Raw genomic sequence first — 14,849 nt, forward strand, 5'->3', positions numbered from 1 at the left:
TCCAGCTTACTATGCATACCTATCATCAAGAGAAGAGGTGTGATTAGAGAGATACATCTCTCTCAAATCCTATTAGAGACATCTCTTACCCAGGTAAGATGTGTTAACAGAGAGATGACTTCCTTCCCAGACAGCACTACATATTGCTGTTGTTTTAAGGAGAGGTATAAAACAGATGCCATTGGTTAACTGCTCTGTATTGTGTATCCAAGTAGTTGTGGAGATCGTTTGAAGTGAAGAAGAAAATGTTTCACTACATACTACTGTATATATGTGTCAGGCTGGGGAGAGTTATCAGTGTATATGGAAATCCTTTTCCACCAACTAATAAATATGGTTATTTCCCTGGGGAGATGTGTCAGTGGGGAGGCTAGAACGTGTTATACTTAGTGTAGGAAGCTGGCATGGTATGTGGTGAGCACCTATGATGTTCTCACCTTATACCAAGTCCAGGTATCCCCAATTAGTGAGGTGTAGGCAGTGTCTAGGAAGCCAGGGCTCTCTTGAGGTAGCTGCGGATGAGCAGCCTAGACTTATCTAGGAGACATGCAAAGCTTATGCAATATTACTATAGTCACACAGCACTCGCACACATGACAGAACAAAAAAAGTACTTTATTATAGTAACACAAATACTAAAATACTGTCTAAGCAATCCCACAACTGGAGGTAAGTAAACACACTATTATATACACATTAGAAATTACTAAATAGCAAAGAAAGCAATAGGTATTGGTAAAAGCAACAGCAAATAGTGAGGGCCGTAGGGGAGAGCCAAACCATATACTAAAAAAGTGGAATGTGAAAGGCAGTACCCCACCCAAGGGAGTGGAATCAGTAGAAGGGAGCTGGAGGAACTAGGAGCCCCAAAAAGAAAGTACCAGGGTGCCCCCCGGTGCCTAAAAGAGGAGAGGCAAGTACCTGGTTTTCCCCAAAATCAGCAGGAGAACTTAGGAAAAGGACTATGCAAGACCAAACCAAGATGGAAAGAACCCAAAGGTGGATCCTGACAGAAGAGTACCTGAAAAGAAAGGGGACCAAGTCCACTTTAAGATGGAGTGTCCGTTGTGGCAGGAACCACTACCCATGCTTCTGTGGATGAAGGACCAGGTCGATGGTGGACGGAGAAGGTCAGCAGTACATCACAGGAGCTGAAAAAGAGTCCTAGAAGTGATGCAAGTGCTGTCCCACGTCGGTGATCGAGATGTAGTTGGTCAGTGGTGCTGGAAAAACACCAACAAGACTTGGCAAATGCAAGAGACAGAGAAGAAGGTTTTACAAGGCTAAAGAGGACCAGCAAGGTCCAGGAGACTCGACTCAAGGAGGGAACTCCGAGGTGACGCTCAGCAGCTGAGAGAGTCACTAGAAGGGGAGGCAGCCCTCACAGGCAACCCACTGGCAGGACGCACAGGAGTCACAGTGAGGCCCCCTCAGCACACCTGCAGGAGTGTCCCACTTCACTGGAGCAGCAGGCAGGAGACTGTGCTTTGAAGGAAGGAGTGCTGGAGGCTGGGGCTATACAGAGTCTGAAGATCCCTTGGAGGACGAAAAAACAAGGCTTGATAGCTGCAAGAGTTGCGGTGCAAAGGGGTACTTTCCTGCAAGGAGAGGCAAGGGCTTACTGTCTTCCAAGATGGACAGCTGGTAGAGAGGACCAAGGGAACCACTCCAGACCACCACCTGTGATGCAGGAGACACGCAGCTCCGGAAGAGAGCAGATCCACACAGCTGTCGTTGTTGCAGTTGGTGCCAGTGGATGCAGGGGAGTGACTTCTTCACTTCAAGGGAGATTCCTTCTTACTTCTTGTGCAGGCTGAAGACTCACCACCCTCAGAGGATGCATAGCCGGGAAAATGTTGCAGTTGCTGGAAGAAGCCAGAGAAACAATGTTGCAGAGCGGAGTTGTTGCTGTAGTTACAGGTTGTTGGCTGCTGGAAGGTCCAGTTGCAGTCCCAGTGGCCAGAAGATGAAGTAAACAGTGCAGGGGAGTCCTGCTGGAATCTTGCATGTTGCATTTGAGGACCCACCCAAGAGGGAGACCCTAAATAGTCCAGTAAGGGGGATTGGTCACCTAGCAGGGTGACCACCTATCAGGAGGGGGCTGTGACATCACCTACCTGACCTGGCCTCTCAGATGCTCCCAAGGGCCTCTGCTCTCCTTGGATTCAAGATGGCAGAATCAAGTGGCCACCTGGAGGAGTTCTGAGCACCACCCCTGGGGTGGTGTTGGACAGGGAAGTGGTCACTCCCCTTTCATTTCTACGGTTTTGTTGCAGAACAGGGGCTGGGGGTTCCTGGACTGGTGAAAACCTGTTTGTGCAAGAAAGGCACCAAATGTGCCCTTCAAAGCATACCAGTGGCTTGGGGAGGATACCCCTCCCAAGACATGCAACACATATTTCCAAGGGAAGGGCATTACCTCCCTCTCCCACAGGAAATCCTTTGCTTTGCCTTCCTCTGCCTGAGCTGGTCAAGCAGCAGGAGAGCAGAAACCTTTCTGAGGGGTGGCAGCAGCATGGCCTGCCCGGGAAACCCCAGAAGACTGGTAGAAGCAATGCTAGGGGTCCTCTAAGGAGCCCCCAGAGTGCACTGAATCATATAACCAATGCTGGCAACAGTATTGGGTATGATTCCAACAGGTTTGATACCAAACATGCCTAGGTTCAGAGTTACCATTATGTAGCTGGACATAGGTAGTGACCTATGTCCAGTACACAGGTAAAATGGCTTCCTCGCACTTACGAAATCCAGTGTAATGGAGCTGGAGTTCATAGGGGCACCTCTGCTCATGCAGGAGTGCACTCACACACTGGTATCTGCACTCTGCCCTCTGGGCTAGGAGAACCTACCATATGGGTGACTTATAGTGACCTGGTGCAGTGACCTGTAGTCAAAGGGTGCATGCACCTTTTCACGCAGGCTGAGGTGGCAGGCCTGCAAACACATTTTGCATGGGTGGCACAATACATGCTGCAGCCCATGGGGAATCCCTAGTGCCTCAATGCCCTTGGTACCTAGGTACCATATACCAGGCACATATATAGGGGCACCAGTATTCCAATAATGGGGTGTGCAAAGTCTTAGGCAACCACATTTAGGAGGAGAGAGCACAATCACTGGGGTCCTGGATAGCAGGATCCCAGTGAAAACAGTCAAAACATACTAATAGCAGGCAAAAAGTGGGGGTAACCTTGCCAAAAAGAGGGTACTTTCCTGCACTTAGTATACAATAGTGAAGTCTCAAATGTAAGGCAAACTACTATCCTATTATACTATGCATACTACTGAGCTTCGGAAAGGTGTGAATGGCGAGCCAGTGACTCTTTACTTCTCAATGGAGAGGGCAGCGTCTCCCCATAGTCTAGTAGTGTAAAGTACTGGAAGTAGTGGAAGGTAAGTATTATAATGAAGGAAAATGTAAATTCTTCCCCTAAAGTATTTTTAGTCTCACAAGAGTCTTGCGGGAAGATAAAAAACGAATAAGGGCTAGCGAAAATCTGGTGACTATAAATTATACCTATTAGATATGTTCAGTGAAAATGCAAATTCCATTATAAAAGTATGCTTTTGCGAGATGCTTGCAAGCATAAAGCAGCAAACACTGATCCATCAGAGTAGGCGCAGAGGATTGTGCGTCTACTCTGATGGCCTGTGAGAGTCAACCAGGTTATGAGAGCATCACTGCTCTCGCGAGTGTCTCGCGAGAGGGGCATAAAGAAGAAAAAAAAGAGTGCATAGTACAGACAACATAGATAGTGAAAGTATTGGGTAGCTCTGAAAAGAGCTTTTTCAAGTAACATTTTCACCAACTGTATTTTTTGTGTGTTTTTTTAAAATTTTTAACATTTTTGTATGATTTTTTAAAAAGAGATAGTACAAAAATAATAAAGTAAGTAAAAAAAAGCCCACCTCTTTCAAAACAAAGAGGAGAAATATGTTGAAAAAAACATATGCAAAACTTCTGCCAGGTGGGGATTTATGTTCCTGGACAAGCCTGTCCTGTGGTTCCCTGCTTGTATCAGAAGAAAAATTATCTCTTACATAAGCAGCAAAAAAGGGCTTTGTTCAGATATGTCAGGTTGTTATCTGCTTGCGTAGTGAGTACCTGGGCAGGCACACTGTCACCACGTTGGAAAGACCTAAAAAAACACAGAATTTCTCCAGTTATAGTTAGCAGCACCAACTATAACTTACACCCACACCTTGCATTTCTTATGACCTCAATATCACGTAATTTATGACATGTTCTATGACATCACTGATGACATTTCACCACATGAAGCCAACCCCACACTGCACACGGCCTTTGGCTGCACAGCCCCCCTCCATTCCAAAGTGCACAACCAGGCCCCGGGGAAGGGATCTCTAGGGCTGATTGTGGCCCCTACTCTACCTCCGTGGCCCCCTTCCTCATTTTGTAAGTTGGCCTGGACCCGCGGGAGGTGGTGGTCCCAGGGCTGAAAACAGGCCACAGCAGGGGGCCGGCAGCCTCCTTCCTTTCCATCTTGTATGGCAGGGCCCCAGGGGATGGGCCCAGGGAGGGGGTGGTCCCTGGGACTGAAAACGGCCAGGGAGGGAGGGACTTGCAACCCCCTTCTTCCTTGATTTGGCTTGTCCCCAGGGAGTGTCGGTCCCCAGGGCTGAAATAAGTCTGAAGCGTGGGCCACGCACACCTCTTTTCCCCATAATAATAATAATAAATCCACTGCTTCGACCTAGCCCACCCAGGAGGGGGCAAATAAGAACACAAGTGCAGGATCCCTGTGGACCCCACCACCAGGCCTAGGGAGTCAGGGTATTCCTACCTTGACCCCTTCTCTTTATTTGATTACTTTTTTCTTGGGATTCTGCTGAGTTTGAGTCCTACTATGGCTGCAAACACCTCCTGGTTGATGTACTGGCAGCCAATCAGATCTCAACATGACATCTGTCAGATACACTGACCCCTGAATGGACTAGCACCCAATTACAAAAAGAGATCTTTCTGGATCAAGGTCTAGGTTTCTGCCACATTTGGTGTAATTCCATTCAGCAGTTTGGGCTGTAGTTGTGTCTAAAATCCCTATGGGAAATTGCATGGGGAAAGAACCTTTTTGGACCCCCCCTTTTTCTCGACCCCTTCTTGACAGATTACACAAAACTTTCCAGACAGCAGCTGAAGTCACCAGGACACTAGTTCTGAAAAGTTTGTGAAGATTTGTCAAACAGCACAAAAGGTATAGGCAAAACCAAAAATGCTGTTCCTATGGTAAGTAGGTTATAGGTACATATATATATATATATATATATATATATATATATATATATATATATATAGAGAGAGAGAGAGAGAGAGAGAGAGTCTAAGTTCTAGGTACATAGGCCACTGGCACTTCCCTTGAGACACATGGCCTCAGAGGTAACAGGGGCAATTCATTAGAGAGGCAAAAACGGGGCCTGTTTACCTTTTACCACCAGCATTAAAACAACTGGTCTCTCAATGCTGCTGGGAGGCCCATAAAACAAACATGATCACACACTTGCTGCTTACATAAACTGGCTGTATACAAATTGTTTGTTTCTCCTTAAAAGGAGAAGCCATGGTGACTCAAGGTGGAGGAAGTCTGCTTGTGTTTTTATAACTCAGCTAGTCTAGTGCTAATTAAACGGTTCCGCTCCAAACTGTTCTGAGCCCTGAAGGAGGAGAAAAAGTAACAGGAGCAAAGAGGATAAACACTATGGGGCTCATTATGAACATGGCGGTTCAGACCGCCATGCCTGCGGCAGTGGTAAATACTGCCACCGACATGGAGGTCTGAACCACCATATTATGAACACAGGGAGGGCCGGCTGTGGCGGCCCTCCGCCACCGCCAGGCTACCGCCGACAGGCAGCCTGATGATGGCAGATATCATTATCCAACAAGGCAGTGCTGCAAGCAGCGCCGCCCTCTGGATAATTAACCCTGTAGGCTGGCAGAAGGGGTGCTCCAGGGCCCCCCTGGGGCCCCTGCACTGCCCATGCACTTGGCAAGGTCAGCGCAGGGGCCCCCGTGCAGTGCCCCATCGTGCAGGTCACTGCCCGGATCTGCACAACGGGTTGCTGCTGCACCCACCGCACTGAGGCGGCATTGACCCGGCCCTGCATTCTGCTGGGCCGGCGGGCAGAAACACTGTGTCCGTCCGAAGGCCCAGCAGAATGTTTGTAATTCGGCAGGCAGGGTCTCAAGGGGGTTGGCGGTTTATGAAAAGACCGCCATCATGAACACGGCAGGGTTTCCCGCCGTGTTCATAATGAGCCCTTATGTAGCGAAAAAAGTAAATAAGCTTTTAATTTTACCTATATTTAATATCAATGCAAAATCATAATACAAAAGAACATTTTTTGGCTCACTAAAGGTTTAATGTGAAATGCCATGTACACAGAAAGCATGTTTCAATCTCACTTTCCAATTCGGCTGCCACTGGTTCTTCAGGCGGCACAGCTGCATTTGTTACAAAATTGTAACAACCTAGGAAGACTGCAGGCGTGTGGTGCTGTACTCCAGGGGTAACGAAACCAGGCTTAATGACAAAAGACTCCCCCAGACAAAAGGCTCTACATTGTTTCTGTAAGGCCAGTTACAGTCAGTCACCCACGGGATTTACTGATAACACAGAAGCAGTCCTCCAGTCCAGTGGTTCTCAACCTCTGGTCCGGGGACCCCTGAGGGTCTGCAAAGTCTCCTCAGGGGTCCGTGACTGCATAGAAACTTAAATTATATTAACAGATTAATAAAGTGTTTATAAAGTGACTAACTGTACAACTGAAAATTACATTTTAAAACAATGTTAATGTCAAAGAATTTGAAATTGGAGGCTAAAAATTAAATTAGTATTCTCAGATTGATTTGTGGGGGCACTGCAGGTGGTAAGGACGGTGTATGGCTACAATTGAAAAGCTCCAACCTGCCTATTAAAATTAAAATGTTTACTTTGTTTATTTCTATTTGTTTGCAAATGAAATATAACATGTTATCATTTGTGTATGTGTTTGATGGAATGCTGGTTCTTTATTCTTTGTGTATTGTTTTGCGGTTCAAATCATCATCAATGTTTAGGCTGGGTCCCCCTGCTTCAGTAATGACTCAGTGGGTCCCCAGATAACAATAATTATTCAGTGGAGATCCCCGGGTTCCAGTAATGATAAAGTGGGGGTCCGGAGAAGTAAAAAGGTTGAGAACCACTGCTCCAGACTGTTGAGTGCCTACCCGGTGTGCTCACAACTACTGTTCAGTGAGAGCATGACCTCTTTCTTGAACTGGAACCCAGGTAAATAAAGGAGCATGCAAGGTGGGGACATTCAGGCCTACAAAACACTGGTGTATGCTGACCATGTGTGGCTTGGAACCTCTGTGGTTTAATCATGTTTGGGCTGAATTACGGCTACACACTTGTAGCATGCCAGGGAGACTGCTTTAGTTTTTTCCTTGGATTTCTAAAGGTATACCACTGATTTTACTCACATCTGGGATTGGTGTTTTTGTATTCTACACAGTTCAATCCCTTCCCACTGAGCCAGAGGAAAACAGAAGAAAGAACTACAGGAGGGATGAACATTATAGAAGAGGTGCTTTACAGTAGGGGATGAATTACAGGAAAGTGGTACATTACAGGAGATGTGCTTTGCAGGAGAGGGAACCTTGCACTTTAGAGGACAGGCGCTCAACTGGAGAGAAGAGTATTACAGAACATTTGCTTTACTGGGGAAAGGTGTGTTCCAGAAAACGTGCTTTACTTTGGAGACAGGGGCTTTACAGGACCAGATTTTTTTTTTTAAAAGAAGTGCTTTTCCACAATAGAGGTGTTTACAGGAGAGGGATGCTTTACTCAAGAGGGATCATTTACAGGAAAGGTGCTTCGCAAGGCATGTCGTTTACAATAGGTGTCCATTACAGGATGGGATACATTACAGGAGAGAGGTGTTTACAGAAGAAGCCTGTTTTAAAAAATAGAGGTCCTTTACCAAAGAGAGGTGTCTTTCAGGAGAAGACTGCTCTACACAAAAAGGACTGTTATACGAAAGATGCTTTCCAAGGTGCCTGCTTAAAGTCATAATTTACAGGAATGGTATGCATTACAAGAAAGAGATGTTTACAGGAGACATGTGCTTTATAAAACAGGTGCTTTACCAATGAGATATTTTTTACAGGAGAGAGCTACTTTACACAAGAAAGATTTTTTACAGGCAATGTTCCTCACAGAGTGTGTAATTTACAGTGGGTGTACTTTATAGGAGAGGGATTACAGAAGAGATGAGCTGATAGGTGATGAGTGATTTATAAGATAAATGTGTTTTACCATAGAGGGGTGTTTTACAAGAGAGGTATTGTTTATAAGAAAGGTGCTTCAAATGGTGTGTGCTTGATAGTAGGTGTACCTTATAGGATGAGGGTGCATTACAGGAGTGGGGTGCGCTGGAGGAGAGAGAGGCTATACTAGAGGGGATTCTTTGGAGGAGAGACTAGTTTTAGAGAGGGATGCTCTGCAGAAGTGAGGTGCTTCAGGGAAGTGATATGCTTTAGAAGAGAGAGGTACTTTAGAGAAGAAGTGTGCTTTACAAGACACATGTGGGTTACATGACAGAGGTGTTCTACAGGAGACAGGAGCTTTGCAGCCAAAAGGTACTTTAGAAGGCAGAGGTGCTTTGCCCAAGAGGGATGCTTCACCAGAGAAAGGTGCTTTACAACAGAGATGTACTATGAAGAGGTGATGTGCATTGAAATAGGTAATGATGCAAAAGGCAAAGTGTTTTAATGGTCGATGCTTTAAAGGGGAGAGTTGCACTGAAGTAGTGGACACTATTTGGACGATGTGCTTTAAAGGGGGACATGCTTGGAATTACCGAGAGAGTCTTTAAATGAAATCAGTGGTGTAAAACATAATTGCTCATATTTCACAGCACTGCAAATGAACATTCAACCTCAAGATTTATTCAGGTTACCCTACCTAATCCACTTGTCACTGTATGCTAGTAGCGCGTATCCTCCTTTTGGAAAGATCACATATACATCCTCCATTCATCCCATCACTATTTAGTGTCAGTGTTTCCAGCATGATTCTCTATTGTGCATTCTGGACCCTTCTATCCTGAAAATGGTGATAGCTTAATATTCTCACTTGAAATCTGAAGACAGCCTGTAGAAAGGACGTTGATGACTAGGGTCATTATATTACATGTCTTAAGAACCAATATTTACCTTTCATGTGGACTTTTGACTTTTTTATTAGAAAGTATTAAGGAATACACTTTCAGACCCATCTTGCAGAGTCTGTTGGAAGACAGAAATCTAGTCTTCTTGAGGCTACAGCATAGAGGGAGTACCCTGGCTAATGCCTATGTGCAGGCTTTAGCTGCCCAGGTATCTGGCTAAAATGAGGACTAGCCTATGTGATACCCAGTAGTTAGTGTGGCTACTTACAGACACCTGGCTTCTCATTCGCTGGATAGTGGCATGTAGCAACCAAGTCAGAGGGGCATATTTATGAGAGCTTTTCTTCATGCTTGCACCACCCAATGTGGTACATGCGTGACGCCGACCTTAAAGTCAGATTTCTGAAGCCACTCATGCCACTTTGTGTGACTTTGAATGGCTTCATAATCTGGAGTAATGCAACACAGCGCAAATTACTGCGTTGCATTACTCTTTGCAAGGGAGGCATTCCATGGATGTTGCCTGGGTGTTCCCACGCAATTCCCATAGTTTTTTTACGTATTCCCAGATTTACCAAACGTGGTAAACCTGGGAATGTGCCAAAAAGATATGCTTCCCCAGGAGATATATAACAAGGAAAAATATCCTTATTTCTCGTTGTTACTTCCTCTTTGTATGTGTGCTACATTCTGCAGCACACATAGATAGAGGAATATTCCTCTATAGATTGTTTTTGTGCAAGAAGGTGGCCCTTCCTGCATAAAAACAATCTAGTATGAAATGCAGGCTTTCTTGCACCATACTGCGTTGGACCTAGGCAGCCCATTGTGCGCCAGTGCAGAAGGAAAGGGCATGATTGTGCCATATGCCTTAAATACAGTGCATTCCTGCCCTTTTCCAGTGACACAGTGCAGCGCTGCACTGCGACACTTTGCCATAAATATGGTCTTGAATGTTTTACACATCATTACTCTCTCAGATACATAGTTCCTCATCCACTCTAAATGATATGCAGAGACCATTGCTTTGTGGAGGGGATTAAAATGGTGTGCACACAACTGGCTTCGTAAACTGCACAAAATATTCTTCTTCTTTTAGATTCTTTGTTCCTTCCCTATCAGTTACCATTGGATATTTCTCTGTGATCACTGCTGTTTTTCTGCTACCAAATACCTAAGTATTTCTCTCTGTGTTTGGGCTAAAAGCTAATACTTTTCCTAGGAGCTGGATTCAGGCCACAGACAATGGTGAAGTGCTCCTCTACCGTTGAACAGAAGTTGGGATATTTCTAGCTCTTCTCTACCATCCTGCTCTCTACTGAGCGATCCCATTCCCTTTCTGGAGGTCATCTTCAGATTGCACTGTTTTAAGCTGTTGCTTTGTAATTGAAATATTTCTGATTGTTTCATCATATTGTCCACGCACTCCTTGCTGGTATCACCACCACTGGTGGTCATGGTTCATTGCATGATCATGTCCTTTGTAAAAATGTCAGTGTCATTTGTAAAATGCATTCTGTTGTCCCTTTTGTTCAGGTGTCTTTGGGTGGAGTACTTCACCAACCCTCCCTCGTTCATTTGCTTCATGCAATATGCATGCTTGGTGTGACCTCGTTCTTCCCCAGACCAGGTTACCTCTGGCTAACTAAATTACTGATTTATTTTGATTACCTAACCAAGCACTGTAAAGCTCATACTCAAATTGCACTTGACGCCACTTTCAGAGTAACAGCGTCTGGATTGCAGATTATTTATGACATTTAAACATAAATGCCTTGCAGATATCTCAGAGCTGTTGTCTCACAAACACTGTTGTCCAGTGCACCCATGTAATATGACACCTTCAGATAGTCATTGCTGTTTACCGACAGCATTTTGTAATCATTTTGTTCCTCATAGTTTTATTCTTGCCATTATGAGCATGCTCTTAAAATAACAGCATGCAAAATAATGTTGGATAAATATCCAGGACGGTGCCCCATATGATATAGAGGTAAGCAGCACTTGTGCACATTGAACCCTGAACCTGTTTTGTGAGGGAGGCATGACATGTTGATTCCTCCCTGTACAGTACCTCCTTTGTTAGGTAGGTTGTGTTGCTTCCTCAACTGTACCTTTTTTGTGTGACAGAGGTCTTTAGTGCTGCTTTCTGTGCTGTACCTGTTTATTAAGGTATACTTTGCTGTTGTCTGTAATGTACCTGTATTGTGCAAGAGAGTCCTGCTTTGTTCTTTACAGTGCTGTACTTGTTTGATAGTGTAGGCTGCTTTAATGTAACTGCTTTTCTGCTTCTTATGCGTTGCTTGCTTTGTGAAGTAGATCTGCTGTCCATATTGCACCTGTAATATTTGATGGAAGCATTCACGTCTGTTTCTCATGGTTTTCTTGTGTTTTGTTAGAGAGGATAGCACTGATGCTTTCCAGTCTTATGTAAAATGGCTTTCACAGTTTCTGCCCATGCTGTACCTTTTCTGAGTTAGGAAAGCTAACACTGGTGCTGTGCGTTTTCTGTCTGTAAAGGAAACATGTACAGTTGTACTGTTCTTTTTGTGCCTAGAAAGCGTGCAATGCTCACTAGTGTTGTGTGTGATGGAATCCTGCACTGTTGCTCGGGAACCTGCTCTGTTTGGGGAACTCTTGAACTTGTACATCCTTGTTGTACCTGCTGTACCTGTATTGTGTTGATAAAAGAAGCTTGTACTACAGATGCATATACGTGAGGTAATGCTGAATACCTGTTCATGTAGTACCTGGTTTGTGTGTATTGAAACCTAGATTATTGCTGCCTGTGCAGACCCTGCTGTGTGCAAGAGTGAAGCCTATGCTATGTGTGATGCATATTTTCTAAAAAACAAACTGCTCTGTTGTTGCCTTTGCTTTTGCATTCTGTTGTAAGTGGAAACGTTTTTAAGGGCCCTCTTCAACTGTTACAACTGTACTGAGGTAGAGGGTCATAAATAACCTAGGAAAGAGATGGACCTGGTAGGGCAAAGAGCCCAGGAAATGAAGATCAACAAAGAACTGCCCAAGATCGGAGTGAATTACAACTAATTAAAATGAGAGGAAGAAGAAATGATGGAGCAAAGGAAGAAAGAGGGAGATAGACCAAAGAACAGTAGAAGATAGGTAAAGAATGAAAGAATTAAAGGGGCTGAGAAAGAATGAGGTAGAGTGAAATAATGATAGGGAATGGAAGAACTAATAGGAGAAAGAAACTGAGGTGGAACAAAACGGTGATGTAAAGCACTTTAGAATGAAAATCGGGAGGAAGAAACTAATAGAAAGAGAAAGGGATCAAACAGAAAACAGTACAAAACAGACATCCCTTGATTTCTTAGTGCTAGGAAAGGTTAAAATTGCTGAGCATTAAGATAGCTCGATGAATCCCTCCATACTGGGAAATTAATGCATGATGCAAGTCAAAGTGTGATGTCGTTTCTGGGCATTTGAGGTATTGTCTAGTATCTCGAGACAGTAATTGGGCATGCTTGCACATCTGAGGATTTATCTGGGCACACAATAGTTAATCCTGGACATTTAAGATTTCACTTATGCATGTAAGGTTGTAATCAGACACTTAGGCCCTCATTACAACCCTGGCGGTCGGTGTTAAAACGGCAGTAAAACCGCCAACAGGCCGGCGGAAAAAAAATGGAATCACGACCTTGAGGAAACTGCCAACATAGACAGCCACTTTAACACTCCGACCGCCACGGCGGTACAAATAAACACCGCAGCGGTAACTGCCAACAGACAGGCGGAACACAATGTACCGCCCACAGTATTACAACAGGCCAATCCGCCACCTTTTCTGGGGCAGATTCAACGCGAACAAAAACGCGGCGGAAACAGGACTTGGAAGGGAAAACGCTCACCTCTACACACCCCAAGAGGAACCAGGACACCATGGAGTCAGAACTCAATATTCTACCTGCCTTTGTCTTCCTGTTCGTCTACCAGGAGCATGAATGCCGGCGGCGAAGACCACGGTGAGTACTGCACCTATGTCACAGGGGTGGGGGGGAGGGAAAAGAGAGTGACACACACACGCAACACGCAACACCCCCACCTCCACCCTCACCAACTACAACACACACACTAATACATGTTGATACATTACAGTTACACCCCCAACCCCCCCGGAAGAATGCAAAGACAAAGGGAAATGATTGTAACAATTGTAATCAATTAAAATCCAGTACTCAAAAATATATATACACTATTAACAAATATATACAACAAGAATACAAGTCAGGTACTGCACCATTTATAGACCGTGGACCACTGGGCCCACAATGCATGGGCGAAGCCCACACAAGATACCCGATCAAAACAGAGAGAACACTGCAGGGGCATCAGATAGAAATACAACAGGCACCTCAGGGGGAAGGGAAGGGGGGGCACCTCAGCCGGATGAGTGCACGACGCCAGATCCACGAGGGGGCTGCATGCCCACTGCTGTATCCTGCGGAGTGCAAAGCCACAGTCTCTCAAGTCTCTCCAGTGGGTGGTTTGCCCACTGCTTTATCCTGGGGAGTGCAAAGCCACAGTCTCACAAGTAGATAACAGTCTCCACTGGTTCTGGAGCGGACTTTATGCCCAGAGTGCTTCATCCTGCCAAGGACTCAGGTAGTGGATGCCTTTCTCCACTGGTTCTGGAGGGGGCTTTGTGCCCACAGTGCTTCATCCTTCCAAGGACAGAGGTAGTGGATGCCTTTCTCCACTGGTTCTGGAGGGGGCTTTGTGCCCAGAGTGCTTCATCCTGCCAAGGACAGAGGTAGTGGATGCCTTTCTCCACTGGTTCTGGAGGGGGCTTTGTGCCCAGAGTGCTCCTTCCTGCCAAGGACAGAGGTAGTGGATGCCCTTCTCCAATGGTTCTGGAGGGGGCCTTGTGCCCAGAGTGCTTCATCCTGCTCGTGGCGGCCTCAGTAGCGGCGGTGCTTGCGGCGCTCATTGGCCTGCAGTGCTGGTGGGTGGTTCAGTGAGCATGCTGCTGTCGGCGATGCTTGGCAGCGGTGCTGCTGGCGGCGGTGTCCTTGGCGGCGGTGTCCTTGGCAGCGGTGCTGCTGGCAGCGGTGTCCTGGGCAGCGGTGCTGGTGGCGGCGGTGTCCTGGGAAGTGGTGCTGGTGGCGGCGGTGTCCTGGGCAGCGGTGCTGGTGGTGGCGGTGTCCTTGGTAGCGGTGCTGGTGGTGGTCTTGTCCGCTGTGCAGGTTGGCGGCGACTTCCCTTTCTTTCTGTGCCCCTTCCCCACCATGGATGGTGGCGCAGCTGTCTTCCCACTCCCAACTGTAGAGCCCTTGGTGGCAGGTGTTTTGCCCTTCTCCCTCCGGGCAGTGGCCAACTTCTTATGCTTCTGAGGTGGGGGACTGTTCGTGGTCTGGCTCCTTGGCACACTGGCTGTCCTACTGCTTGGCGCACCCCAGAAGCCGGTTACTGCTGGCACCACTGTTCCCGCTGATGTGGTGGCTGAGGTGCTGGGTTGGGATCTGGAAAGGCGTGCCCTAGGGGACTGAAGGTGTGGGGGAGGTAAGGGAAGAGGTCAAGGTTGGACAGGAAAGGTTTTTTAGACACACTGCGATGGGTAGATGGAGGGGGTTTGGGAGTGGAGGAAGAGGTAGTGGTTGTAGGAGGTGTACATTTGCTGACTTTGGGTGAAGGTGCATGGGCTGGAGGCTGTT

Source organism: Pleurodeles waltl, chromosome 3_1 (assembly GCF_031143425.1).
Source record: "Pleurodeles waltl isolate 20211129_DDA chromosome 3_1, aPleWal1.hap1.20221129, whole genome shotgun sequence".
NCBI lineage: Eukaryota > Metazoa > Chordata > Amphibia > Caudata > Salamandridae > Pleurodeles > Pleurodeles waltl.